The sequence below is a fragment of the Anguilla anguilla genome, chromosome 5 (genome assembly GCF_013347855.1).
Source record: "Anguilla anguilla isolate fAngAng1 chromosome 5, fAngAng1.pri, whole genome shotgun sequence".
Lineage (NCBI taxonomy): Eukaryota > Metazoa > Chordata > Actinopteri > Anguilliformes > Anguillidae > Anguilla > Anguilla anguilla.
This window is the reverse complement of record NC_049205.1, coordinates 1-27,599: the sequence shown is the minus strand read 5'-3', so window position 1 is coordinate 27,599 and position 27,599 is coordinate 1. Positions and strand designations below refer to the sequence as shown.

Below are 27,599 nucleotides of genomic sequence, written 5' to 3'. Positions count from 1 at the left end.
GGGACGTACCTCCCATCAATGACACGCCCTCTCATGATGCCACAATATGGAATAAATATACACTCCTGCCATAGGTTTCACATGTAAATAATACACACTCAAGATACAGCGGTCATTTATTATCTTGAATACAGGGCAGAGGGCAATTGCAACGGAAGTGAAGAGGGGTACACGGCGATTGTGACGAAACAGAAGAGGGGTACAGGGTATCGCGACGGAACCGAAGAAGGGTACAGGGCAAACGCGACGGAACCGAAGAGGGGTACAGGGGAACAACGACAGAACCGAAGAGGGGTACAGGGCGATCGCGACAGGACGAGGTACTCACTGATCTGACAGCGCTCTCCCAGGCCCTGAAACTGGGAGCAGTCACAGTCTCCCCCCTCCCTGCACCAGCCGCCATTAAGGCAATCAGTTCTCTGCAGAGGGAGACAAGCACTCTTATCCACCAATCAGAGGCAAGGACAGATACAGCAAACTAATTAACAGCATTCTATGGCTAAACCTGATCCATCCAATAAGAACCACAATAATAATATCAATAATCATCAGGACAACATTACTGTAATAATAATAATACTAATAACCAATTTTGATACAATTCAGTGAAAAAGTATACACAGGAAATCTCATTTACCCCGTACCTTTACAATCACTCTATTTACACAGCCAGATATTTACTGAAGCAACTCAGGTCAAACAGCTTCGGCAGGACAGCGGCAGCGACCGACCCGGGGTCTGAACCTGTAATCTCTACATAATGAGCGCAACTCCCAAACCCCGGGCAGGGGTTAGAGCCGACGGGACAGCGTTTACCTGCAGACACGTCCCGGGCGGTGTAGTTGTGAAAGACGCTTCTCGGAAGGGCAGATTCGGACACCAGGGGAGTAAACGTCTATAGGAAAAGGAGTTTTAGAAAACGACCCCAAGTTTCTCCAGATCTGGAAGTTGTTCACGTTCATTTCCGTGACCTCCTCAGCCAGGTCACAAGACTGCAGACAGGCATGCACTCTCACTCCTCCCAAACACAAGGGAACTGCTGCTTGTTTTAATACCACAGTCCACCATTCAAACTCACACAACTTCCTAACTTCTGAAAAAATGTGCAAGGTTTCTCATCATCATTATGAATCTTAATTAAAGCCCTGTCATCGGTGAACAGAAGTTTTGTTTTATCTGTAGATACAGGTAAAAGATAGTTTCTGCTACTGTGCCGTTTGTGTTACAGACAAGGAGGTCTTTGTGAGAATCGGGCGCACCTTCGTATTCGGGCGCACCTTGCCGCCCCCCACCCGCCCCCACGCACTTTTCTCTTAGGTATACCTCTCCTCTGAAGAGATCCGGTTTCTGTCGAAGCACATTAAACCTCCTCCTGCAGGGAGAGAAGGAACGCTGGGTCACTGAGACAGGCATCGCACCCCCTACCCAACACACCTTCAGTAACACATTTATACACATTCAAAAACCAAGTTTCTTCCATCTCATGGAGTCCTGAGCTGTAAGGATAAGATATATAAACTGTAGCATGATAAAATATCCCAATAAGAATGGGGGGAACGTAGATGTAATAAAAACATATTTTAAAAACCGAGTGGCCAAAACAATATGTTAATAAAACACAAATTAAAAACAGAGGTAATTAAAATAGAAACAACTATAAAAATAAATCATAACGCAGGCTTACAGCCCATAGAAAGTTGCTATTCGCAAAGATCGGTAGTTACATGTGCACTTCAGATGAACATTCTAACAGTTTTAATCTCCAAGAATCTAATTAAACTTGCATACTTGAAGAGTTAATCATTAATTATATTATAATTTCTCAGGGATGAGTATAAATAAATGAGAATATTTCACAGCACCATATGTATGCATTAAAATGCATATCTGGGTACAGGTAATTATACCGTATACATGTTTTCACATAATTACAATACTTTAAGATCAAAGCAGAATTCTGTGTTTCGATCAAACATTATCAGAAAATCTGCTAATAATATTCATACATCATCAAAACATTTCACAGACTTGAATCACTAATTGTACATTTTCTGTGAAACTTACCTCTGCAATTTATGTTGTGGGATTGGCGATTGGCAATTTAAACCTAAGTTGACAGACAAACATGTCACTGACATTAAGCATGAAGCAAAATTATATATATATATATATATATATATATATATATATATATATAGAAAACACAACAGGACCAATACTAAAACAATTAGGCCATTGGCTAATTTAAGATTGCTGAAATTATGACATAAGAAGCATCAATGAGTTATGAACTCTTAAACATTTAAACGTTGACATGCCTCCATTGTCTTAAAAGATGACTTAAAATGTTAACTTGAGACAGTGGCAATTTAACTTTCAGCTTGTTTGTCATAACTGTTCACTTATATTAAGTAATTTAGGTTACAGAACAAAATGCTCAGTCAGCGCTTAAATTTCGAGTCCAACAGGGCCCGCGCGTACCTCATTTCACGTACATTTTACATTGAAAACATTTAAAAAAATAAAAATTAAAAAAACGAAACCAACACGTAATAGAAGTAAACTATAAATTCTACACATCGACTGGCGTGCTTATATGAAGTTTAGTAACTTTCATATAAAGTACAAACTTAAAGTTCCTATTTCAGGGTAACCGCAGACTACCTAATTTCAGGTAAATCTGCCAATGACATTTTTGTATTACTGTAGCTAATGTAGCCAAATATTCAGAGCTGCAGTTGTTTGCCGTTGACATTTCTGTCAGACGTGATCGAGAAGGTCGAGAACCTACCTTGAAAAAGAATAAACTGGCAGAATAAAACCATCCAAGGAAGCAGCGCTTTCAATTTCCGTTTTATGTTCATTTCAGGGCTGCGTCCAAACGGAAAACAGGCGTAAAATCATGAAGGCATTTGACTATACTCGTGCGTTAGAATGTCAGAATTGCATTTTGTAGTGGAGCACAGCCGAAATTCAGGCGGACGAGCCTAAGAAATATTTAATGCATTACCTGCGCTTTGCAATTCTACCTGCGAAAGTAGGTGGATTAGTTACAAGTAACATCTGTGCAACAGCGCGCCTGTCGGAATCTGCCTTCTTCGCAAGCTCCCGCACTCCGAAGTTAACTTTACCTTAGGATGTCACGACAGTTAAGAGCGCTTGTCATTTATACACATCAAAAGAGAATTAGGAATTCCGAGCGGGCTTTCTGTCCACAAACACCGACAGGCGCGTGGGCAGTAAATAAAGCAAAGTGGCTGAACATTCCTGGTAAACAGATAACTGACACTATATGAAATAAAATTTAAAAGAGCAATTTTGTTAAAGGGCGATAAAGCGGTATCCTGTCTATTTTCAAAGCTTGACCAGGCTTGGATTAGCATCAAGCATTGACCCAGAACAAAAGCGTCGGAAAGGACCATTTGCTTAAAGACATCCAGGTGCTTATCAACTGCGCGAAACAGCAGCACTTAGCCCGAATAACTTGCAGAAGACTGCCCCCCCAGTCGACAAGCGTAGCATACAACTGGGGTGTTCTAACCGCGCCCTGGCAACCGACACACGCTGGTTTGGTTACAAGCACAACCGCAGTAGAATTTTAAAGGACTGGTAATTTTTCTTAATTGCGCTTTGTTGATCTGAGGGATTACTTACCCTGACAAGAAACTGCTGTAGACGCCATGAAGAAAAAGCCAGATATTCACATAAAAGCGAACGGCTGGATAGAAATCCATTATCGCAATTGTGCTTTGCAAACAAGGTGCCAAACGGGATAGTACAGAGTTGGAAAAGCACTGGTCTGCAAAATCAGTAGCAAGCAATCAGTGCATTCTTAATTGAACATCAATCCCCACATTACCACTGAAACAAGCAGAAAAACACTTTGCAGGTTCATAAAGACAGAACATCGATTACAGCAGGGCGAAGCACGATGAAATAATTTTTTTCTGCCGAAGTAACGTGCGCTCTGAGGATCGACCCATATCTCTGACACGTCAGGTGCCATCATAGAGAAAAATAGCAAACTAACAGAAAAGTAAATCAGGAATGTTAAGTCTGCCTTTAGTAAAAGGCTGGTTGGAAAAGAAAAAGCAAGCAGAGTAAAAGACCAGTACACACAGTGAGCCTGAAGCTGATTTAGGTCATTTTCTTTTTTATTGTATATAAAAGCGAAGACAGCATTTTTAGCAGTAAGACATCTGGTAGCGAGGGCGGGCTCCGGGTCCAGCAAACTCGTCGGACCGGCAGCGGCGGGAGTCGCCCACCAACAAGGTCCCGTGGTACCGGATCAGGATGTCTTCGATCTCCCTCTTGAGGTTTCAAGTACATCTGAAAACAGATGACAGCAAGTCAGCAAACCAGCTGTAACCAGGGAGCCCCATCTCCTGACTGTCAACCAGGGAGGCCCACATTGAGGGCAGGAGAATGGTAAATGGTAAATGGACTGCATTTATATAGCGCTTTTATCCAAAGCGCTTTACAGTTGATGCCCCTCATTCGCCAGAGCAGTTAGGGGTTAGGAGTTAGGTGTCTTGCTCAAGGACACTTGGACACGCCCAGGGCGGGGTTTGAACCGGCAACCCTCCGACTGCCAGACAATCGGTCTTACCTCCTGAGCTATGTCGAGAAGGAAACGAAGTGGTGGTCGGACTGATGCAGAGGGGTCAACGTGGGATCGGAGGAGCAATTCCTCAGGATGACCCAGTCTAGGAGGTTGCCAGCTTTGTGTGTTGGTGGGGAGTGCATCAGGGAGAGATGGAATGAGTAGAGTAGGGGCAGGAAGGCTGCGGAGTGGGAGGCATCAAGGTGGATGTGGAAGTCTCCCAGGAGGATCTGTTACGTTCTGTGTAAGGACCCAAACGCAGACCAGGGAAATCCAAAAAACATTGTCTTTATTCAGTCCAAAGTTCAAAGCCAGGTAATCAGAGATAGGACGGTACAAAATGGAGTTTCCAAAAGAATAGTGGTAAACAGGCAAAAAATGAAAAACCAGGAGATCAGATAGGCGAAGGTACAAAGGAACAGGCAAGAAGTGAAAACAAAGCGAAGGTCAAACCAGAAAGCAATCAAACAAAAGGGGCAGGCAAACTGGAAGTGGTACGGAAAGGGTGTCTCAGGAATCTCAATAAACAAAGGTTTACAAAACATCGGCATAGTGAATATGATCAACCTTCTGACAGGGAGCTGGTGAAAAAGACTGACATTTATACACTGGGGAAGGTAACAATCAAGGAGGGGTTACGTGAGTGAGGGCAGAGTAACAAACAACATCTAGGTGAAGAACATTAGGATAATTAATGAAATGACAGGGGACTGAAAATGCGGACTGGAATCACAGACAATGATAACAGACGGCCTGGATTTAGCAAGTAAAACACAAGCAGAGAGAGAGGTGCAGTTAGAGCAAGAGACACGTGCAGGTAATTGCAGAACTCAGTGTTAGGGCAGACTAGAAAGAAAAGGGGTGGAGCTACAGCGCAGCATGGAAAAGGGGAGAATGGTTAATGTATTAGTATAGCGATCTAAACTATGAAAAACCCAAAACTAGTGTTTGTTAGTCCATTAGTAATATTCACGTTAGTATATTAATGAGGTTAGTACTTTACAATCTATAAGTTAGTAAGGATTAGTAGAAATGAGTAAAACTAGATATAAGCAGGAAGTAAAACGATACTGGAAAGAAGGGGGGAAACCAGGAAAACCCGGACCCACCCGAATAGTGAAATCACGCAAACGCAGGTGAGTGAAGCAGCTCAGGGAACACAGACACAGAGACGGCACTGGCGAGACAAGTGACCGGGAGGAGGAAAACACTGAGATGGAGGATGTGAAAAACCATAAACCCACAGAAACACGAAAGAAACACTAACAGCAAACAGATACCAATACAGACTACAACAGGATCAGTGGGGTGCCATCCTCTGGGAAGGAGCTGAGCAGGGTGTCGAGCTCATGGAGGAAGCTTCCCAGGGGCCCTGAAGGGCGATAGATAACCACAATATACAAGTTAACAGGATAGGTGATTGAGACAGAGTGGTATTCAAAGGTAGAGATGGAGAGGTGAGAGAGGGGGAGAAGAGAATTTCCAAGAGGGAGAGATGAGCAAACCTGTGCCCCCACCACAGCCAGACGGGCGGGGGGCGTGAGAGAAGGAGAAGGAGGAGGAGAGGGCTGCAGGGGTTGCAGTGTCGCCTGGTGTGATCCAGGTCTCAGTGAGGGCAAGGAAATGTAAAGAGAGGAGGAATTGAAGTCAGCCTTCCGCGTAGCAGACTGGCAGTTCCATAGCCCTCCTGCGACTGTTGTCACAGGGGGTCAGCGAGGGATAGCAAATGTTGGAGAGGTTCCGTTGCCATGGGGGGCCTTGCCTGCGGAAGTGCGTTCTGTAGGGGAGAGAACAGGTTGGGATGGGGTTGAGACACAGAGCAGTGAGGACAGGGAGTAGTGAGAGGAAGGGTGGTGGCAGAAGGATACAGATGCACTAAGACTAACTGGGAGGGAGCGAGACTACAAGTGCTGGCAATTACCAAATGAATAGCAGCTGATGACTGAGCAATTACTTACAAGCCATGTGAAGCTAACTAGCTCCATACAAGACCTGCCTAATACAGTTAGAACAAATAACTAAAAATACTACACAAACAGCAAAACTAATGCTGGGCAAACTACAAAACAGGTAGAAGTAAATGGACTGCATTTATATATAGCGCTTTTATCCAAAGAAGTACAGGTAACAGTCTAATCTAGCTACACTATTTGCAAAAAACAGATACTTAGCCTGCTCTAGGAGAACTTCTGCAGGTCCTGCACTGCTGAAAGCAATTGCATTTTCTAACCAAGTAATTCCAAATATTTCTAATATAGCGCTGCTCCAAGTGAGACTACTTACACCCCCTTAGTGCAGTGCAACTTAGCACTGCAACTTACAGTGGAATTATAACACTTGCAGGCAAAACACACGGTATTTCACCGCAAGCAAAATTACTTTCCACAGCAAACTTACATGTGTTCTCAGGGCACGTATGCAGTGGCAATTTTAGTATCTGGCTAGCTGACTCAGCTGCTTTCCCTACCCCGGCACTATGGCTCTCAGCTGCTCTTTTAAAATCAGTAAATCAGTAACATTTAACATAAACTTCATGCGATATAGACAAATACAAACACTTGAATTGAGTACGTCTTTAAAACCACTTAACTTTCCCGGTGTTTGAGATGCTCCCCGGGGTCCGAGTTTGGGTGCCGGTCCGGCTTCAGTCAGAGTCTCCTGTGGGGGCGTCCGCTGGTCCAGTGCAGTGAGGTGTCTCCCTTCGCAACAGGAGAGCCTTGTAAACAGGCTGGAGAGCGGATAGAAGCGCTCCTAAATTCCCACTACCCCTACCTCAGCTGTGCCTCGCATAGGAACCTTGCCTTGCCCTACAACCTGCTAGCTATCTTCGCTGTCGGCGGCCCTAAACGGCACGCAAACGGCAAGCGCCCTCCATTAACGAGTGCAGAAATACAACTAGCTCGGCTGGGCTTCCGCCCCGTAACACTGACCAAGCTAAGCTTTCCAGGCTCTAAACGCCCGCTCTGCTCCTTTCACTCCTCTGTTCCTCTAAGACAGTCCCCCCACAGGTGCAATCACTTACTTCCATCATCTCAAGTGCAATGACTCAGTCCACCAGTCAGTGGTGTAACAGGCGTGATCTTGCGTTGTGTTTTGTAAAAGCACCACAGAGCAGGATTCTCAGTCGAGCTGGTTTATCTGATAATAGACAAACAGTGCGATCACTGGACTGTTCTCAACTAGTATCTTCAGCTATGGTGATGGCTTGCATGGGCATGTTAAACTGGGCAATCAATTACAGCATACATATATACCTGATAATAGACTTCCCTGGCATACACATGCAAAATACCCATACCTTTTTACTCTGAAATATTTCCAGTTTAAACAGCTAATCTGCCTGAGGCCTAGGGAGTAAGTCTTGGGAACATGCACTCCTAGGTTCAAGCCCAGCTAGGGGCACGTTTCTTTAATCTGCTTTTACCCTCACTAATAATTGTCTACTACTTGTCAATTATTGCTTTTGCACCATATCTACACACTGAACGTGTACACTGCATTATGACGTACCGTCTGCACGTTCAGTTATTAACCGGCTACAATATTGCAAAGCCATATGGATTCAACGGGAACTCTTCTGTGCTTACTGGCCTGTGTTCTTCTTTAATACCATGGACAGGTTTGGGATATTTCACGCATTGCTATGTCATGGTGCTGCACTAACAAAGTCACAGACTGGTAAACCTCCGGTTGAAGGCTAACTATTTTCCAGAATAATCTGAAGACATTACTACCTGTTACAGCCAATAAAACTAATTAGGGATGCAAAACAAGTCATCCTAACACATTATGTAGGGAGCCTCCCTTTCTTAAAGCTACAGGACTCTTTTAAAACGTTGCTATTTTTCTATATCCTCAATTATTTCCAGTCCCATCTCCTGACTCTGTAACCAGGGAAGCCCAGCTCCTGACTGTCAAACCAGGGAGGTATCAGACAACATTCCATGCCTGTTGTGTAAACCTTCAGCATGAAAATATTGAAGTATTTTAAAGGCCGAGCAATAGCAATATTCTCTTTGAAGCTCTCACGGGCATAAGCGAACATGAAAAACACAGACAGATGACAAAAAAAATGAGTAAATGTGAGGGCGGCTCACATTTCTGGTAGCGTGCCACAAGAGATCTGGAGACGGCCTGGCGGATTGCTGCAGAGAGAGAGAGAGAGAGAGAGAGAGAGAGAGATAGTGGAAATTGCGATCTCAGGGGTCACATCTCTCCTGCATCCTGTCAACAATCAGGCTGTTAACAATCATTCTGATTATCAAGACATTTTATAAAGCAATAACTGTGACAGACAGCTACAATACAATATAAAGCTTGCAACAGGCACACCCTGGACCACACTGACGAAGTTCTCCTAGGCGGCAAGATTCTTCTTTAAAATGGTGCATATGACATGTTGATTGAGTGAAATTGTAGCTGTGTGCAACAGACTCCTTGTGAATGCGTGCATTACTGGAAAGTACACAGACTGTCAGGCTCTCACGCCGACCTCCTTGACAGTGTGTCTTTATTGGACACCGAATAAATAAAATAAGAGATGCAATGAAAAGTCTCGTTAGGGTTATGTCTGTATTACTTAGGTGAACACATCTTACACATCCATGATAATTTTGGCGTAGAAAATAACGTTAGGTAGCTACCTAGTAAGTGCTATGCATAAGAGTGGCTAACAACAAGACTAAGGTGGTGATAAAATTTTTCCCGACCGTGAAGAACGCCTTACTCGTTTACATTTTGAATAGATGTGGCTAGACTGGCTAAATGTATCGTGGTTTCCGTGGCAGCACTGTCGACACAAGCAATATCGGAAGGGAATTTTGACTAGGTAGTTAAGCAAAAACTTGAACGACAGCTAAGGCTGATATATAACGGCGGTTAAGAAAGCATGTTACAATGTTGTAGGTAGAGAATGAAGAGCAGATGAAGCACACAGCATTACCCAACGTTAGACAGATAGTTAATGTTAGCGACCATGTAGAACGGAGGCTAGTATTTGAGGTTAATTAGCATTAGCTAGTGAGTCAGTTAAGAGTTGTTTTCTTACCTTGGTAGTTGCAAAAATACACATGGCATGTAATGAATAGCCTTTCTCCAATTTGCCGGTTGAGTCTTTAGTCGTTGTGAAAATCCTATGAAGGCGAGTGATGTTTATATTTGGGAGCTCCTATTGACAGCGGGTGTAGAAGGTCGCCATTGCTAAACCGGGAAGAACCGAGCAGTACTAATTACGGGAGCTAGCCTGGAGCTATGAGGCTAAGGGCACGTCATCGTTGATGATCCTTGATAGTTTACCAAGCAAGCATTGTAATCGGTGGCACGGTGGCTCAGTGGGTAGCGCTGTCGCCTCACAGTACGAAGGTCGTGATATCGAATCTCGGCTCTGTGCGGAGTTTGCATGTTCTCCCCGTGTCCACCTAGGTTTCCCCAATCCGAAAAACATGCATACAATCGGAGATACTAAATCGGCCACGGTTGTGAGTTAGAGGCAGGAATACACTTTGAGTGTATTCCTGCCCCTCGCTCAGAACCAGCTGGGGTAGTCCCCCCCCAGCCATCTTGCTCAGGTACGGTAGATAAGGTAGGGTCGTTTTTTGAAATAGATATAATAGACATATCCATAATAGACATAGTCTAGATCCGTGTTTATTGTGTATCTATGAGGTGTTTGCCATACTTCCCAGCGAACGCGAGACGTGCAGACGATATGTTTATTGCGTTGACTTATTAACCGGCTACAATATTGCAAAGGAATGTGGATTGAACGTGAGCTCTTGTGCGCTTACCGGCCGGCCTGTGTTGTTCTTTAATCAGGGTTCATGAAAAACCTGAAAATTCATTGGAATTTAAAATGCAATTTCCAGGCCCTGGAAAAGTTATGGAAAATTATATTTTTTGAAAAGTTTTGGAAAAGTAATGGAAATATAGCTAAAGTTGCATCAAATATAATTACTAATTAATCCAAGCATAAAAATAGTATGTATAGTAATAAAACGTAAATTGGCACGGTATTTTGGTGGTGTGAGAAGTTAATTCGGTCTGGTCTGCTAATGTAGCAGTTAGTAAACGTAGGCCCTACTGTGCCAACAATATGCCAGGGAAGTGCAGCTTCAATAATATATCAGGGCTCGAAATGAACTTTTTTACTTGGTAGTACTGGTGCTCCCAACTTCAAAAAGTTAGGAGCACCCACCAAAATGTAAGGAGCACCAACAATATATGCAATAGATTTTTTATTGATAAATGACAATATAACAGTACGGTTTACAAGTAACAGTTAAACTGTCACGCCTAAAATGTGTCGACTCTTCAAGGAATTGCGTGTTATGCATTCAAACTACAAAGCGTTTCTCGTCACATTAATACCGCTAATTAAATCACGAGACATTCAATAGCAGTAAACTGCATCGGAGAAATTAGCTGTTTCAACCGGGTCGCTACACAAAACATTACGTTAACGTTTCAAAAAAAAAAAAAAATGCCGTAGCCTAATCGTTCGCTTCAACTTTTCAGCTTTCGATAACGCTAATAAATTGAACATAAACTTTTGTCTTCAGGTAACATTAGTTAACGCGTTAGCTCTCTGTGTCGCGTGACAGTGGAGTGCAGCGAAAGGGGGTGATTGAAGGCTAATATTAACCAATTTAAAATCAGCATTAAAGGTAAGAATGTCAAGCTCACGATTGGTTAGAAGGGTCACCGTCAGCTCACAAGGCACATACTGAGTGTACTAGCTGTTTGAGACATTGACAAAAATGTTAAACTATTCGAATTAAAATATGAGAGAATGTATCTAAGTGTGTCTGTCTGGTGTTTATTTGTTTTAGAGAGGCACCATATGTTTCAGATGCAGACCTAATTTTACTTAGTGTTACAATACATAATTTTAAATCGTCCCGCTGAGAGAGTAATTTGTTTTGGTCATGGAAATTCAGTTAAAGGTTGTGGAGAAGTCATGGAAAAGTCATTGAAAATCATTGGTGAAAAAGTGTATGAACCCTGTTTAATACCACGGACAGGTTTGCTAATGATATTTGACGCATTGCATAGCTGTGTCATGGTGCTGCACTAAGAAAGTGACAGTGTGGTGAACCTCCGGTTGAAGGATTGAATCCCGCCTCGCACTCAGGCAGATAATTTCCTCTTTTACACTAAGGTTTTCTTACGCTTATATTTGCTTTAGCAAAACTCACTGACGGCCACCCATATGCATTTCATGACGGCAAACGTATTCTTTTTATTAAAAAGTTACCAGTTCACCACTCTGCCATTTCTACTAACTACATTTCTTCACTTGGCTACCGTACAAAACCTTATCGGCAAACGCCACGTTTCTACATTTATGTCATTTATGTCGCCCTGTTCTCTACCTATCTGTACGTTGTGCAACTCCCCATTAAAACATTACATTTAAAATCAAGTTTCACCCAAAAGTATAGCTACTAGTGCTGAACATGAGAAAAACACAACATCTCTCTTGTTACTTAACCTTCCACTTAACACTTACAGACTTATAGCGACTGTTATATATACCGCTCGATAAGGATTAAAAGCTCGCTCATGGTTAGATTAGGCCTACTCCATTAACTTAGCACTATGCTCCGTGATCATGTCAACCTTCACCTACATGCCCATCCTGCTGAAAACATATTGTTTCAACTACGCAATTTGATAACTTCGTCCTAATTTCTCTCACACTGTTGTTATTTCCTCATATGCAAAGCCTGCTGGGACATATGCGTCTGCTCCTATTCTCCACAATCAAGTTTTCTGGTTGTAGCTTAGCAAAACAGCGAAGAGGATTTCCACCTGCAGATAAGCCTATGAAAATGGCTTATAAACCTTAGGAAGACTGAAAGTGCATCTCCAGGAAATAACAGACAACGGAGCAGGACAACAGGTTACACAAATTGCGACCTAGGAAGCTTTAATTCTACGGGCTTGCTGATTGTTTTCTCTATCAAGGCTCGTTGGATGGCCAGCAAATCCGTGAGTACAACATATTTCACCTGCGTTTCTGTTGCGTTAGACGCTTTGTGACAGCCACTGTTTGTATACATAAGATGTATTTGAAAGCAATGCTACCCAATATTTGCTGAATTCTTTCAAGTCGCTTGGCCCTGTGTTTTGTAACAACGTGACTCACTGCAACAGAATAGCAGGTGAACTGAGGGTAACGGCTTGGTTGGTGCTTCGGTGCTAGCCAGCAAGCTAACAGAGACACTCATTCATGCTAAAGTTGGGTATACATAAGTGCGTTTGAACATGATTATTTACAAGACTACTGTACAAAATCCCACAGGCTATTTACAGTTAAGCAGCGCTATGTAGGCCTACATGCAAACAGTTTGGCTATTTACAACAATAATATACATTTCATGCAAAACCCCCCCCCCACAATGCTTTGCAGCCCCGCTAGCTAGCTAGCTAGCTTGCTTAGTCTTTGTCACTAAGCACTTCGCTTAGCTGCGACGCTAGCTATGGCCTATGTCGAACGTTTGTGGAGCGTTGTTAATGTAGATTTCTATCTTTCAATGCAAGTGGGAACAAGTTGTAGCGATCCATCGATGTAGTTATATCAGCCATTTGGCTGACGATCGCTGTGTTAATATGGATTGCTTGCAATAGAAAAGACGTGTCATTTCATGCCATGCTCTACATGGCCGTACGTTCTTCATATGGGAACGATTAATTTATAAGTGGTCCTCTGCTGCCACCCTGTGGAATGTTTTATGAACTGCAGGTAAGCTGGCTTATTGCACTCTAGACGGCCAAACGGTCATCGCATGGGAACAATGCATTTGTAAGTGGTCCTCTGCTGCCACCCTGTGGAATGTTTTATGAACTGCAGGTACGCTGGCTTATTACACTGTAAATGGTCAAACGGTCATCGCATGGGAACAATGCATTTGTAAGTGGTCCTCTGCTGCCACCCTGTGGAATGTTTTATGAACTGCAGGTACGCTGGCTTATTACACTGTAAATGGCCAAACGGTCATCGCATGGGAACAATGCATTTGTAAGTGGTCCTCTGCTGCCACCCTGTGGAATGTTTTATGAACTGCAGGTACGCTGGCTTATTACACTGTAAATGGCCAAACGGTCATCGCATGGGAACAATGCATTTGTAAGTGGTCCTCTGCTGCCACCCTGTGGAATGTTTCATGAACTGCAGGTGCGCTGGGTTAGGGTTTACAAAGTTTGCATGACATTGTGAAACGGTAAGATTACAAAACACAGGGCCAATTGACTAGGAAAAAATTGAAATACATGTTATGTAATTTGTGTGAGGCAAGGTAGCCTATATTGTTTGTAGTACTGTAACATGGCGTCATTGTGATATCAGTAGTTTTGAGTAACTTGGCATTTTTGAATGTTGAGAACGTGTTTTTTATGAGATATCATGTGTTTTTGCAAAGAGTTTTATTATGGAAGTGAGAAATGTGTCCCCGTAAGAAACGGTTGTGGATTATGACTGTCGTTGTGTGAATGTGTATTGCCTGATGAATGTGTGCTGTTTAGCAGTTTATACATAAGGGTATACATAAGTGCGTTTGAACATGATTATTCACAAGACTACTGTACAAAATCCCACAGGCTATTTACAGTTAAGCAGTGCTATGTAGGCCTACATGCAAACAGTTTGGCTATTTACAACAATAATATACATTTCATGCAAACCCCCCCCCCCCACATTGCTTTGCAGCCCCGCTAGCTAGCTAGCTAGCTTAGTCTTTGTCAGGATCGCCACAATATTATTTGTGACTGTGAGGCTATGCTAACTGGGTCATTCTACAGAAACGGTGGCATTTGGAATTGCAACATGTCTTGAAATGCATTTAATTTTACTTAATCAAAACTTATTGTACAATATTAACCTCTTGCCTTTAACAATCCACAAAAATGAAAGCTTAATGTATTTTAATTATTTTTATACATTCACTCAAAGAATGCTTGTGCCATCTTTTTGTCATTGGTATTACTCATACCAAAAACAACATTAAAAGCTTATCAGAATAGCATTTCTCTATTCAATCTGCACATATACTCAAAGACATAGTAGGTTGATAATAATTTAAAGAAAAATGTTTTATTATTTATTTATTTATTTATTTCAATCAGGTATGTGTAAAGTTGTATTGTGTGACATGTTTTCATTTACGCCATCAGGTTTTTGCTATAATATCAACAATAACTGAAGGACAGTCTGAAAATTGAATGATACTATCCTTAAAATGCCAACTCATAAATAAAGCAACAATCAACAAACACAAAATTATTATAAAGTCAAAAACGGCCCCTTTAATATCAAATCACCAAACAAAGATGCAGTAACACCAGTGACACATTATAACACCAATGACTTGGTATAGTCATCCACCTAGAAGCCTCCCAGTCTGCTGCCTTCCTACCACTACTTGACTCCTTTGACCTTTCCCTACAACACTCTCCTCCAACCCACAAGGCAGGCAACCTCCTAGACCTGATCTTCCTGAGGACCTGCTCTAGCTCCAATCTTACGGTTACCCCCCTGCATACGTCTGACCATCATTTCATCTCCTTCTCCCTCCCCCTCTCCCCACACCCTCCCTCTCCCCCTCCCATCCCCACTGTCACTGTCCGCTGTAACCTCCGCTCCCTATCAGCCTCTTCTCTTGCTCCCAGAGTGACTGCTTCCCTCCCCCCTCTTCAATCATTTTCCAAGCTCCCCACTAACTCTGCATCCTCCACCCTGACGTCATCCGTCTCCTCAACACTCGACTCCCTATGCCCCTTCGTCCCTAGGCCAGCACGTTCATCCCATCCCAGTCCATGGATGTCTGACATCCTACGCACCTCCAGGGCCAGCCTCCGCGCTGCTGAGAGGAAGTGGGACAAATCCAGGGACCCATCTGACCTCTGAGCCTATCAGTCTCTCCTGACAGAGAAGAGTTGACGAGGGTTAGAAATGGAGTTATGAATTTTGGTTTGGTAGAATTTTGCCTTAGCGGCAGTGACAAAAGAAGAGAAGTCTATTTTCTCTTCTCTCCTCAGCGTGCCACCTCCTCCACCCCAGTCTTCCTTCACTGCAGATGACTTTGCAGCATTCTTTGAGGAAAAGATTGCAGACATCCGCAGCTCCTTTGCCCCCTCTGCATCCTCTGCCCCCTCACCCCCTCTGCGTCCTCCGCCCCGTTTCTCCACATTTTCTCTCCTCTCAGACACTGAAATGTCCCAGCTTCTGCTCACCCACCGCCCTACCACCTGCGCCCTCGACCCTATCCCCTCATCTCTCCTTCAAGCAATCACACCAGACATCCTCCCTTTTGTCGCCTCCCTCGTGAACTCATCCCTATCTTCTGGATGTTTCTCCTCATCCTTCAAGAAGGCCCACATCACCCCGCTGCTGAAGAAACCCACACTAGATCCTTCAGTCATTCAGAACTACCGCCCGGTATCTCTCCTCCCTTTCCTATCCAAAACACTTGAACGTGCTGCATCTAACCAGCTCTCTGCTTTCTTCTCTGAGAACAACCTGCTTGATCCCCAGCAGTCTGGCTTCAGGCCTGGCCACTGGACCGAGACTGCACTCCTCTCGGTCAGTGAGTCACTCCATGCCGCACGAGCAGCCTCCCTCTCTTCTGTCCTGATTCTTCTAGACCTCTCCGCTGCATTTGACACTGTGGACCACTCTACCCTCCTGTCCTCCCTGGCAGCAACAGGGATCCGTGGCACAGTCCTTGACTGGATTGAGTTCTACCTCTCTGACCGCTCCTTCCAGGTTGCCTGGGCGGGTAAGGTATCACCACCCTGTCCCCTCACCACCGGAGTTCCCCAGGGCTCAGTCCTTGGTCCCCTTCTCTTCTCCATGTACACCAGATCCCTTGGCCCTGTAATATCTGCTCATGGCTTGTCCTATCATTCCTATGCCGATGACACGCAACTCTTTCTCTCCTTCTCCCCATCGGACACACAGGTCCCCGCCCGCATCTCCGCTTGCCTGAGGGACATACAGAGCTGGATGGACAATCACCACCTGAAGCTCAACCCGGGAAAGACGGAGCTAATCTTTATTCCTGCTCCAACCTCTCCCCTCCTCGACTTTTCCATTTCCTTAGGGGACACCGTAGTGACATCATCACCCTGCGCCAAGAATCTCGGAGTGATGATGGACAACAGGCTGTCCCTCTCCAACAACATTGCAGCAGTAACCCGGGCATGCAGATTTTTCCTATACAACATCCGCAGAATCCGCCCCTTTCTCACCACCTACTCAACCCAGCTCCTGGTCCAAGCAATGGTTGTATCCTGCCTGGACTACTGCAACTCTCTTCTGGCTGGACTACCGGCATCTGCCACCAGACCCCTGCAGCTCATTCAGAATGCTGTGGCTTGTCTGGTCTTCAACCTCCCCAGACACTCCCACGTAACTCCCCTGCTCACTACCCTCCACTGGCTGCCTGTTATAGCTTGCATCAAATTCAAAACATTGGTCCTAGCATACCAGGCAGTCAAGGGATCAGCCCCAGCATACCTTCAGAAGATATTCAAACCCTACATGCCAGCTAGATCCCTCCGTTCTGCTACCTCAGGACGCCTAGCACCTCCCCCTCTTCGCACCTGCACTTCCAGAACACGTCTCCTGTCTGTTCTGGCCCCACGATGGTGGAATGACCTCCCTGTGGAGGTCAGAACAGCTGAGACTGTGACCCATTTCAAACGACGACTGAAGACCCACCTCTTCAGGCTGCACCTCTCCCCATCCCTCCCTTCCCCCCTGTAAATGACTAAACTTAGGGTTGTAACTAGGCAGCTGTTTCATAGGTGACTTCGTTGATGCGCCCGTCTTAACGACTACTTGTATTTTTATTTATTTTTATTTTTCCATAGATTGCGTTGTTGCCGTTCTCGTTGTTAGTGTTAATCAGTTTAACCATCAGGGTCCAAGTTGAACTATGCGGTTGTTCCCTGTACTTGGACCGGTACTTCTCTCTAGGGTTTTCGTCATACTTGTTCCTGGTTATGGTTATACATTTTGTTGTACGTCGCTCTGGATAAGAGCGTCTGCCAAATGCCTGTAATGTAATGTAATGTAGTCAGGGAGCACTGTATTTATTAAAGCAATATCTTTAATATAGATATACAAAGTTCATAATCATGGCAGTTAATCCCCAAACTACTCAGTGTAGCTTTATTATAATAATAATAATAATAATAATAATAATAATAATAATGATAATAAGCTGCTTGGCCACATTATTGCAGCTTATTTTTTTTTATTCAAAGCTACACTGTGTAGTGTGCATACTATGCTTAAATAAATCCTTGTACTGTGACATATTTTAGTCCTGATATCTGAAGTCCAGGTTTGTTTGAATACGCTTGTAATTTCCTATATACATAATGGGTTTCATTCACTAACGGTGTATATGCAAAGATATTCAATTGTTTATTTTGGTTTATCTTTTGATTTTGAATCTTGGTTAAGCAAGAAGCCCTTATATGGGCTTTTCTGGAGCGTGTATTATGCTAATTGAAAATGACCTGCACATGCAAACCACTTTACAATAATAGTGAATGAGACCCAATATCTTCAGTTCTACCTTGAGATGCTGGGTTAACTCCCTGGAGATGATGGGGGGGTCAAGACTGTCTCTCCTGCTCTCATGTGTTGCCTGTGTCTTGCCTGGTTGACTCGCCATGCCTTGCGCTGACCTCTCTTTGCCCTTTCACTGAGATCATTTATGTTGTGTTTTTTTCCTGTTGCTATATCATTAGCATAACCCTGTTGCCTTTTCACTAAATACTCTGCTCTACGTGTAGGGTCAGCATCCCTGCGCTGTCTATAAAACCTCTGCTTCTCAGCTGCACTCAATTTCGCCATACCTGACAAAAATAATAATAATAGGAAGTTATGAAAAAGAAACAATGTGCTGTTTTGCTTTAAATACTTATGTTGAAGCTTTTATAAAAGCTCATTTACACAAGAATGTCATTGGTGTTACTGATTGTCATTGGTGTTACCAGGAGGAGTAGTAACACCAATGACGGTAACACCAATGACAATTTGTCGAACAAATGGTTTTTTACAAAACGGACACCGCAGTACCTCAAACCACATGTCTTCAATCATATTAAAATCATTCAAATATATAATTTAATCCATTTCTATTATCTATTTCTAATTCCCCTTCCTATGAAATGACTAACACCAATGACATATTTAAAAGCCTCATGTAGAATTAACACATAAATCATCAAATTTATAACAAATGAAGAGAGACAGCAGACTCACCATGTGCATATGTTGATCACACTTCTTCCAATGACCTCTTGAACCAAAAATTACTTATAAAAGTCATTTCATTTTTTTCAAAATAAAAGTTTTGTGAGGCAGCAACACCAATGACATGATATGGGGTGACCACTATTACCGTTATATTATTTATAATTTCATTTGTATTTCAGCTTTTTAAGTTCTCCATTCCATGAATGTGACATTTGTGTTTACTTTATGACATTTAAATTGGAGAAAAATAAAAATTTTTAACTCAAAATATGGCACTAAACTTCGATACATGGTCTGAGTGACAAGCAAATTGCTTGTGTAAGGGGGTTCTCCTCTGTAACAAGTGCTTCAATATTAACACCGTTACTAGAATGGATAAAATCAGGTAAGTATGGACCAGATCAGAAGACAAGAGATTCGACTCGCGAGAGAGAGGCGGTTTGCACATCAAGAATGAAGCACACGGAAGCAGGATCTATATTTCAAAGGTAAGAGAATGATTTTTTTTATTTTAAATTTAAATTTTCCCTTTTTGGTTCTCTGTACCCTTTGTTTTTATTACAAAGTAGAAAGCATTAAACAACAACAGTACACATATCTACAAAATGGGGAAAGGAAAAAAATACAAGTTGGTCCCAAGCCCTTTTACTTTGTGTCTGTATTTATATTTTCTCTGGTTCCACTAATTTGACTATTTTTCCTATCTTTATACCTTAACCATACTTTTAGTATTTCTTTGATGTGTTTCAGTTAATCCCTATTATTAGTTATTTGGTTCTAGTATGATTTGTCACTAATTAGATTTTAGGACTTTTATTTTGAAACCAAGACCTTTATGTAGTACGACTGAAAGTACCTATGCAAAGGAAACTTATCACACTATAACACCAAAACACTTTTCTAAAACACTATCTGTGCAAATCAGTTTAGTCCGTGTGGTTGTTGGACCACTTGTTGCTGAGTTCCAGTTTGTAGAATTCAAACTCTTGTCCTACCACCATCTTAGAAAGCACAATTGAACTCTTTCCTTCTCTTTAAGATTTCAGGTCGATCACATGGGTGGCTCGCCAGTCCGCGCGCCGCTGTAGCTCTCCAGGGAAGGCAAGCAGGGCGGACGAATCCAGGATCCAGCACAGCAGTTCAAATCCAACAACAAAAAAAACCCGGCCTTGCAACACAAAGCCAAAAGACTCATCAGTAGTCTGTACATTCAGATTAAGACATAGTATACACTGTGAACATCTAAATTGTATAACACTTGTAACCTTCCATTTACTCTGTGAAATAAACTTGGATAAAGCTTATATCAATTGTCAATCTGTTCTCATTCTGTCAGCATATCTAGATTCTGATTAACTGGAAGTAGAATTAGCCACCATTAGCTCACTCAATTCACTACTCATATCTTGCAGTGCTTCCAAACTCACCCACTGACGTTTCCTCGCAGCACTAGCTAGCTAGCTAGTTACGTTAGCTTTCTAATAAAAGGTACCACAACATACATTCGTTTTAAACAGGGGTCCTCAATCTTATCCAGAAAGGGCCAGTGTGGATGCAGGCATTCATTCCAACCAAGCGGTTACACACCTGATTCCACTAATCGAAATTCTTAGCAGAGATTCTTGTGGTTGATTAGTGGAATCAGGTGTGTTACTGCTTGGTTGGAACAAAAGCCTGCACGCACACCGGCCCTTTCTGGAAAAGATTGAGGACCCCTGGTTTTAAATAACATTTAACAAACAGTACGCCGATGTGGCTGCGATATGCGATTACACAGGAGATACACTTTCAGAACACAACTGGAGAATTTTCAAATGCTTTTCTTCTAGCTAACGTTACATCACATTGTCCCCGCTTCAATATATTTTCAGCTTGCTATGTGGTGAACTGCCTGGTTCGTCTACCACCACAGTCACAAAGCAGGAAACAGCCCTGCTGTTAGCCCGGCCTACACCCCACACATCAATTATACACATTTGCTGGTTTAGCCGCGAGTTGCTATAGCTAGCCAAGTTAGCTAGCTGCTACTACCAGAGCTTTAAATCACATGAAGCTAGCTACTTAGCAACCTTCATTTTCGGATCTTTTTTTATTACGACTACGTTTAACATTTTCGTTTCTGAAGACACCCAAGCTAACTGATACTACGGCAGTGAAATAAGATAGATAGTCTTAGAATGCGGACTCACCAAGGAATATGTTCAAAGTTGTACAAAGTTCGGTTTTCAACGATCTTAATGGCGAATGCAGAAAATTTTCTTTCACGCGGTCGTCACACAGGGCGATAGAAGAACGTTGCAGATCTTCGTTATTTCTTTATAAATCTGTTTCTTTTCAAGTTACTGTCACTCCTCAATAAAATATCTGCAATTGTATCCTAAACTCACTTGTAATTCACTTCGAATTAGCTTAATCTGTTCAGAGAAATTTTCGCATGTCTGCTGTCGGTCAAGCCATCTTGACCAGAGGAAGTTAGGGCGGGCTTGTCATCTGACATGACCAATCAACAAATGTACAACAAGTATCATTATCCGCATTGGTTGTCTAATCCTTCTATCAACTTATCTTTCTGCACATAAAGAAAGTGTATTTTTCCTTATTAAAAGTCTTTTCCTTTTGTCTCCATTTTGAATTATAATTTACTTATTTACTTGCTACTAGTTATTTACTATTTTTCTTTGTTTCACTATCTATTCAATATGTGTCTTGGAACCCTGGGTTACACTTGCACTTGCTATTTTATATAAATGATTAAAAAACAAGAATTGCTCATTACATGACTCAAATATGTTTTACTATTATAAGAACAGTCTGAATGGACTTAATGATCACATGTAATATATATTTTTGATAAATATAAAGTATTTTGCTTGCTCTAAAGGTGAGACACAGGAATGCCACCGTTTCTGTAGAATGACCCAACTACAGATATTGCACTTCGCTTAGTTACGACGCTGGCTATTTACAACAATAATATACATTTCATGCAAACCCCCCCCCCCCCCCGCCACATTGCTTTGCAGCTTAGCTAGCTAGCTAGCTAGCTAGCTTGCTTAGTCTTTGTCAGGATCGCCACAATATTATTTGTGACTGTGCGGCTATGCTAACTACAAATATTGCACTTCGCTTAGCTGCGACGCTAGCTATAGCCTATGTCGAACGTTTGTCGAGCACGTTGTTAATGTAGATTTCTATCTTTCAATGCAAGTGGGAACAAGTTGTAGCGATCCATCGATGTAGTTATATCAGCCATTTGGCTGACGATCGCTGTGTTAATATGGATTCCTTACAATAGAAAAGACGTGTCATTTCATGCCGTGCTCTATATGGCCGTACGTTCTTCATATGGGAACGATTAATTTATAAGTGGTCGTCTGCTGCCACCCTGTGGAATGTTTTATGAACTGCAGGTATGCTGGTTTATTACACTCTACACGGCCAAACGGTCATCGCATGGGAACAATGCATTTGTAAGTGGTCCTCTGCTGCCACCATGTGGAATGTTTTATGAACTGCAGGTACGCTGGCTTATTACACTGTAAATGGCCAAACGGTCATCGCATGGGAACAATGCATTTGTAAGTGGTCCTCTGCTGCCACCCTGTGGAATGTTTTATGAACTGCAGGTACGCTGGCTTATTACACTGTAAATGGCCAAACGGGCATCGCATGGGAACAATGCATTTGTAAGTGGTCCTCTGCTGCCACCCTGTGGAATGTTTGATGAACTGCAGGTGCGCTGGGTTAGGGTTAGGGTTAGGGTTAGGGTTGGAGCTAGGGTTAGGGTTAGGGTTAGGGTTGGAGCTAGGGTTAGGGTTAGGGTTAGGGTTAGGGTTAGGGGGGGGGGGTTAGGGTTAGGGTTAGGGTTAGGGTTCGGGTTAGGGTTAGGGTTAGGGTTAGGGTTAGGGTTAGGGTTAGGGTTAGGGTTGGAGCTAGGGTTAGGGTTAGGGTTAGGGTTAGGGTTAGGGTTAGGGTTAGGGTTGGAGCTAGGGTTAGGGTTAGGGTTAGGGTTAGGGTTAGGGTTAGGGTTAGGGTTAGGGTTGGAGCTAGGGTTAGGGTTAGGGTTAGGGTTAGGGTTAGGGTTGGAGCTAGGGTTAGGGTTAGGGTTAGGGTTAGGGTTAGGGTTGGAGCTAGGGTTAGGGTTAGGGTTAGGGTTAGGGTTAGGGTTAGGGTTGGAGCTAGGGTTAGGGTTAGGGTTAGGGTTAGGGTTAGGATTAGGGTTAGGGTTGGAGCTAGGGTTAGGGTTAGGGTTAGGGTTAGGGTTAGGGTTAGGGTTGGAGCTAGGGTTAGGGTTAGGGTTAGGGTTAGGGTTAGGGTTGGAGCTAGGGTTAGGGTTAGGGTTAGGGTTAGGGTTAGGGTTAGGGTTAGGGTTGGAGCTAGGGTTAGGGTTAGGGTTAGGGTTGGAGCTAGGGTTAGGGTTAGGGTTAGGGTTAGGGTTAGGGTTGGAGCTAGGGTTAGGGTTAGGGTTAGGGTTAGGGTTAGGGTTGGAGCTAGGGTTAGGGTTAGGGTTAGGGTTAGGGTTAGGGTTAGGGTTGGAGCTAGGGTTAGGGTTAGGGTTAGGGTTGGAGCTAGGGTTAGGGTTAGGGTTGGAGCTAGGGTTAGGGTTAGGGTTAGGGTTAGGGTTAGGGTTGGAGCTAGGGTTAGGGTTAGGGTTAGGGTTAGGGTTAGGGTTGGAGCTAGGGTTAGGGTTAGGGTTAGGGTTAGGGTTAGGGTTGGAGCTAGGGTTAGGGTTAGGGTTAGGGTTAGGGTTAGGGTTAGGGTTAGGGTTAGGGTTAGGGTTGGAGCTAGGGTTAGGGTTAGGGTTAGGGTTAGGGTTAGGGTTAGGGTTGGAGCTAGGGTTAGGGTTAGGGTTAGGGTTAGGGTTGGAGCTAGGGTTAGGGTTAGGGTTAGGGTTAGGGTTAGGGTTGGAGCTAGGGTTAGGGTTAGGGTTAGGGTTAGGGTTAGGGTTAGGGTTAGGGTTGGAGCTAGGGTTAGGGTTAGGGTTAGGGTTAGGGTTAGGGTTAGGGTTGGAGCTAGGGTTAGGGTTAGGGTTAGGGTTAGGGTTGGAGCTAGGGTTAGGGTTAGGGTTAGGGTTGGAGCTAGGGTTAGGGTTAGGGTTAGGGTTAGGGTTGGAGCTAGGGTTAGGGTTAGGGTTAGGGTTGGAGCTCGGGTTAGGGTTAGGGTTAGGGTTAGGGTTGGAGCTAGGGTTAGGGTTAGGGTTAGGGTTAGGGTTAGGGTTGGAGCTAGGGTTAGGGTTAGGGTTAGGGTTAGGGTTCGGGTTAGGGTTAGGGTTAGGGTTAGGGTTAGGGTTGGAGCTAGGGTTAGGGTTAGGGTTAGGGTTAGGGTTAGGGTTAGGGTTAGGGTTAGGGTTAGGGTTAGGGTTGGAGCTTAGGGTTAGGGTTAGGGTTAGGGTTAGGGTTAGGGTTGGAGCTAGGGTTAGGGTTAGGGTTAGGGTTAGGGTTAGGGTTAGGGTTAGGGTTAGGGTTAGGGTTAGGGTTGGAGCTAGGGTTAGGGTTAGGGTTAGGGTTGGAGCTAGGGTTAGGGTTAGGGTTAGGGTTAGGGTTGGAGCTAGGGTTAGGGTTAGGGTTAGTGTTGGAGCTAGGGTTAGGGTTAGGGTTAGGGTTAGGGTTAGGGTTAGGGTTGGAGCTAGGGTTAGGGTTAGGGTTAGGGTTGGAGCTAGGGTTAGGGTTAGGGTTAGGGTTAGGGTTGGAGCTAGGGTTAGGGTTAGGGTTAGGGTTGGAGCTAGGGTTAGGGTTAGGGTTAGGGTTAGGGTTAGGGTTAGGGTTGGAGCTAGGGTTAGGGTTAGGGTTAGGGTTAGGGTTAGGGTTAGGGTTAGGGTTGGAGCTAGGGTTAGGGTTAGGGTTAGGGTTAGGGTTAGGGTTAGGGTTAGGGTTAGGGTTAGGGTTAGGGTTAGGGTTAGGGTTGGAGCTAGGGTTAGGGTTAGGGTTAGGGTTAGGGTTAGGGTTAGGGTTAGGGTTAGGGTTGGAGCTAGGGTTAGGGTTAGGGTTAGGGTAGGGGGTAAGGGTTGGAGCTAGGGTTAGGGTTAGGGTTAGGGTTGGAGCTAGGGTTAGGGTTAGGGTTAGGGTTAGGGTTAGGGTTAGGGTTGGAGCTAGGGTTAGGGTTAGGGTTAGGGTTAGGGTTAGGGTTGGAGCTAGGGTTAGGGTTAGGGTTAGGGTTAGGGTTAGGGTTAGGGTTAGGGTTAGGGTTAGGGTTAGGGTTAGGGTTGGAGCTAGGGTTAGGGTTAGGGTTAGGGTTAGGGTTAGGGTTAGGGTTAGGGTTAGGGTTAGGGTTAGGGTTAGGGTTAGGGTTAGGGTTAGGGTTGGAGCTAGGGTTAGGGTTAGGGTTAGGGTTAGGGTTAGGGTTGGAGCTAGGGTTAGGGTTAGGGTTAGGGTTAGGGTTAGGGTTAGGGTTAGGGTTGGAGCTAGGGTTAGGGTTAGGGTTAGGGTTAGGGTTAGGATTAGGGTTAGGGTTGGAGCTAGGGTTAGGGTTAGGGTTAGGGTTAGGGTTAGGGTTAGGGTTAGGGTTGGAGCTAGGGTTAGGGTTAGGGTTAGGGTTAGGGTTAGGGTTGGAGCTAGGGTTAGGGTTAGGGTTAGGGTTAGGGTTAGGGTTAGGGTTAGGGTTAGGGTTGGAGCTAGGGTTAGGGTTAGGGTTAGGGTTAGGGTTAGGGTTGGAGCTAGGGTTAGGGTTAGGGTTAGGGTTAGGGTTAGGGTTAGGGTTAGGGTTGGAGCTAGGGTTAGGGTTAGGGTTAGGGTTAGGGTTAGGGTTAGGGTTGGAGCTAGGGTTAGGGTTAGGGTTAGGGTTAGGGTTAGGGTTAGGGTTAGGGTTAGGGTTAGGGTTAGGGTTAGGGTTAGGGTTGGAGCTAGGGTTAGGGTTAGGGTTAGGGTTAGGGTTAGGGTTAGGGTTAGGGTTGGAGCTAGGGTTAGGGTTAGGGTTAGGGTTAGGGTTAGGGTTAGGGTTAGGGTTAGGGTTAGGGTTAGGGTTAGGGTTAGGGTTAGGGTTGGAGCTAGGGTTAGGGTTAGGGTTAGGGTTAGGGTTAGGGTTAGGGTTAGGGTTAGGGTTAGGGTTAGGGTTGGAGCTAGGGTTAGGGTTAGGGTTAGGGTTAGGGTTAGGGTTAGGGTTAGGGTTAGGGTTAGGGTTAGGGTTAGGGTTAGGGTTAGGGTTGGAGCTAGGGTTAGGGTTAGGGTTAGGGTTAGGGTTAGGGTTAGGGTTAGGGTTGGAGCTAGGGTTAGGGTTAGGGTTAGGGTTAGGGTTAGGGTTAGGGTTAGGGTTAGGGTTAGGGTTAGGGTTAGGGTTAGGGTTAGGGTTGGAGCTAGGGTTAGGGTTAGGGTTAGGGTTAGGGTTAGGGTTAGGGTTGGAGCTAGGGTTAGGGTTAGGGTTAGGGTTAGGGTTAGGGTTGGAGCTAGGGTTAGGGTTAGGGTTAGGGTTAGGGTTAGGGTTAGGGTTAGGGTTAGGGTTAGGGTTGGAGCTAGGGTTAGGGTTAGGGTTAGGGTTAGGGTTAGGGTTAGGGTTGGAGCTAGGGTTAGGGTTAGGGTTAGGGTTAGGGTCCGGGTTAGGGTTAGGGTTAGGGTTAGGGTTAGGGTTAGGGTTAGGGTTAGGGTTAGGGTTAGGGTTAGGGTTAGGGTTAGGGTTAGGGTTGGAGCTAGGGTTAGGGTTAGGGTTAGGGTTAGGGTTAGGGTTAGGGTTAGGGTTAGGGTTAGGGTTAGGGTTAGGGTTAGGGTTAGGGTTAGGGTTGGAGCTAGGGTTAGGGTTAGGGTTAGGGTTAGGGTTAGGGTTAGGGTTAGGGTTAGGGTTAGGGTTAGGGTTAGGGTTAGGGTTAGGGTCAGGGTTAGGGTCAGGGTCAGGGTCAGGGTCAGGGTCAGGGTCAGGGTCAGGGTCAGGGTCAGGGTCAGGGTTAGGGTTAGGGTTAGGGTTAGGGTTAGGGTTAGGGTTAGGGTCCGGGTTAGGGTTAGGGTTAGGGTTAGGGTTAGGGTTAGGGTTAGGGTTAGGGTTAGGGTTAGGGTCCGGGTTAGGGTTAGGGTTAGGGTTAGGGTTAGGGTTAGGGTTAGGGTTAGGGTTAGGGTTAGGGTTAGGGTTGGAGCTAGGGTTAGGGTTAGGGTTAGGGTTAGGGTTAGGGTTAGGGTTAGGGTTAGGGTTAGGGTTAGGGTCAGGGTCAGGGTCAGGGTCAGGGTCAGGGTCAGGGTCAGGGTCAGGGTCAGGGTCAGGGTCCGGGTCCGGGTCAGGGTCAGGGTCAGGGTCAGGGTCAGGGTCAGGGTCAGGGTCAGGGTCAGGGTCAGGGTCAGGGTCAGGGTTAGGGTCCGGGTTAGGGTTAGGGTTAGGGTTAGGGTTAGGGTTAGGGTTAGGGTTAGGGTTAGGGTCAGGGTTAGGGTTAGGGTCCGGGTTAGGGTTAGGGTTAGGGTTAGGGTTAGGGTTAGGGTTAGGGTTAGGGTTAGGGTTAGGGTTAGGGTCCGGGTTAGGGTTAGGGTTAGGGTTAGGGTTAGGGTTAGGGTTAGGGTTAGGGTTAGGGTTAGGGTTAGGGTTAGGGTTAGGGTTAGGGTTGGAGCTAGGGTTAGGGTTAGGGTTAGGGTTAGGGTTAGGGTTAGGGTTAGGGTTAGGGTTAGGGTTGGAGCTAGGGTTAGGGTTAGGGTTAGGGTTAGGGTTAGGGTTAGGGTTAGGGTTAGGGTTAGGGTTAGGGTTAGGGTTAGGGTTAGGGTTGGAGCTAGGGTTAGGGTTAGGGTTAGGGTTAGGGTTAGGGTTAGGGTTAGGGTTAGG

At 44.5% G+C, this 27,599-nt stretch overlaps 1 protein-coding gene and 4 long non-coding RNA genes across 6 annotated transcripts in view; 1 reads left to right on the top strand and 4 right to left on the bottom strand.

The window, feature by feature from the left end:
• klhl5 (kelch-like family member 5) overlaps nt 1–3,058 on the bottom strand; it is a 32,537-nt gene extending 29,479 nt beyond the window's left edge. The window contains exons 1-5 of one of the 2 annotated variants that reach the window (XM_035417564.1): nt 2,792–3,058; nt 2,065–2,107; nt 1,324–1,372; nt 817–895; nt 329–419 (exon numbers count right to left, since the gene is read on the bottom strand). The gene's annotated coding sequence lies outside the window, so the exon portion shown is untranslated. The remainder of the gene's footprint in view (nt 1–328; nt 420–816; nt 896–1,323; nt 1,373–2,064; nt 2,108–2,791) is intronic. The other variant, XM_035417565.1, reaches the window with a different exon arrangement.
• A 1,091-nt stretch (nt 3,059–4,149) lies between these two features.
• Nucleotides 4,150–6,218, bottom strand: LOC118227311. Its single transcript, XR_004765236.1, has 3 exons — nt 5,884–6,218; nt 4,610–4,833; nt 4,150–4,329 (listed from the first exon to the last, which is right to left on the bottom strand). It is a non-coding gene; the product is annotated as an uncharacterized LOC118227311 (long non-coding RNA).
• A 33-nt stretch (nt 6,219–6,251) lies between these two features.
• On the bottom strand, nt 6,252–10,179 carry LOC118227309. Its single transcript, XR_004765234.1, has 4 exons — nt 9,651–10,179; nt 8,701–8,748; nt 7,626–7,741; nt 6,252–7,302 (listed from the first exon to the last, which is right to left on the bottom strand). It is a non-coding gene; the product is annotated as an uncharacterized LOC118227309 (long non-coding RNA).
• Nucleotides 10,180–18,684: 8,505 nt separating this feature from the next.
• On the top strand, nt 18,685–20,038 carry LOC118227312. The gene is made up of 2 exons (XR_004765237.1): nt 18,685–19,360; nt 19,919–20,038. It is a non-coding gene; the product is annotated as an uncharacterized LOC118227312 (long non-coding RNA).
• On the bottom strand, nt 19,494–21,462 carry LOC118227310. The gene is made up of 2 exons (XR_004765235.1): nt 21,062–21,462; nt 19,494–20,040 (listed from the first exon to the last, which is right to left on the bottom strand). It is a non-coding gene; the product is annotated as an uncharacterized LOC118227310 (long non-coding RNA).
• Nucleotides 21,463–27,599: the final 6,137 nt, after the last annotated feature.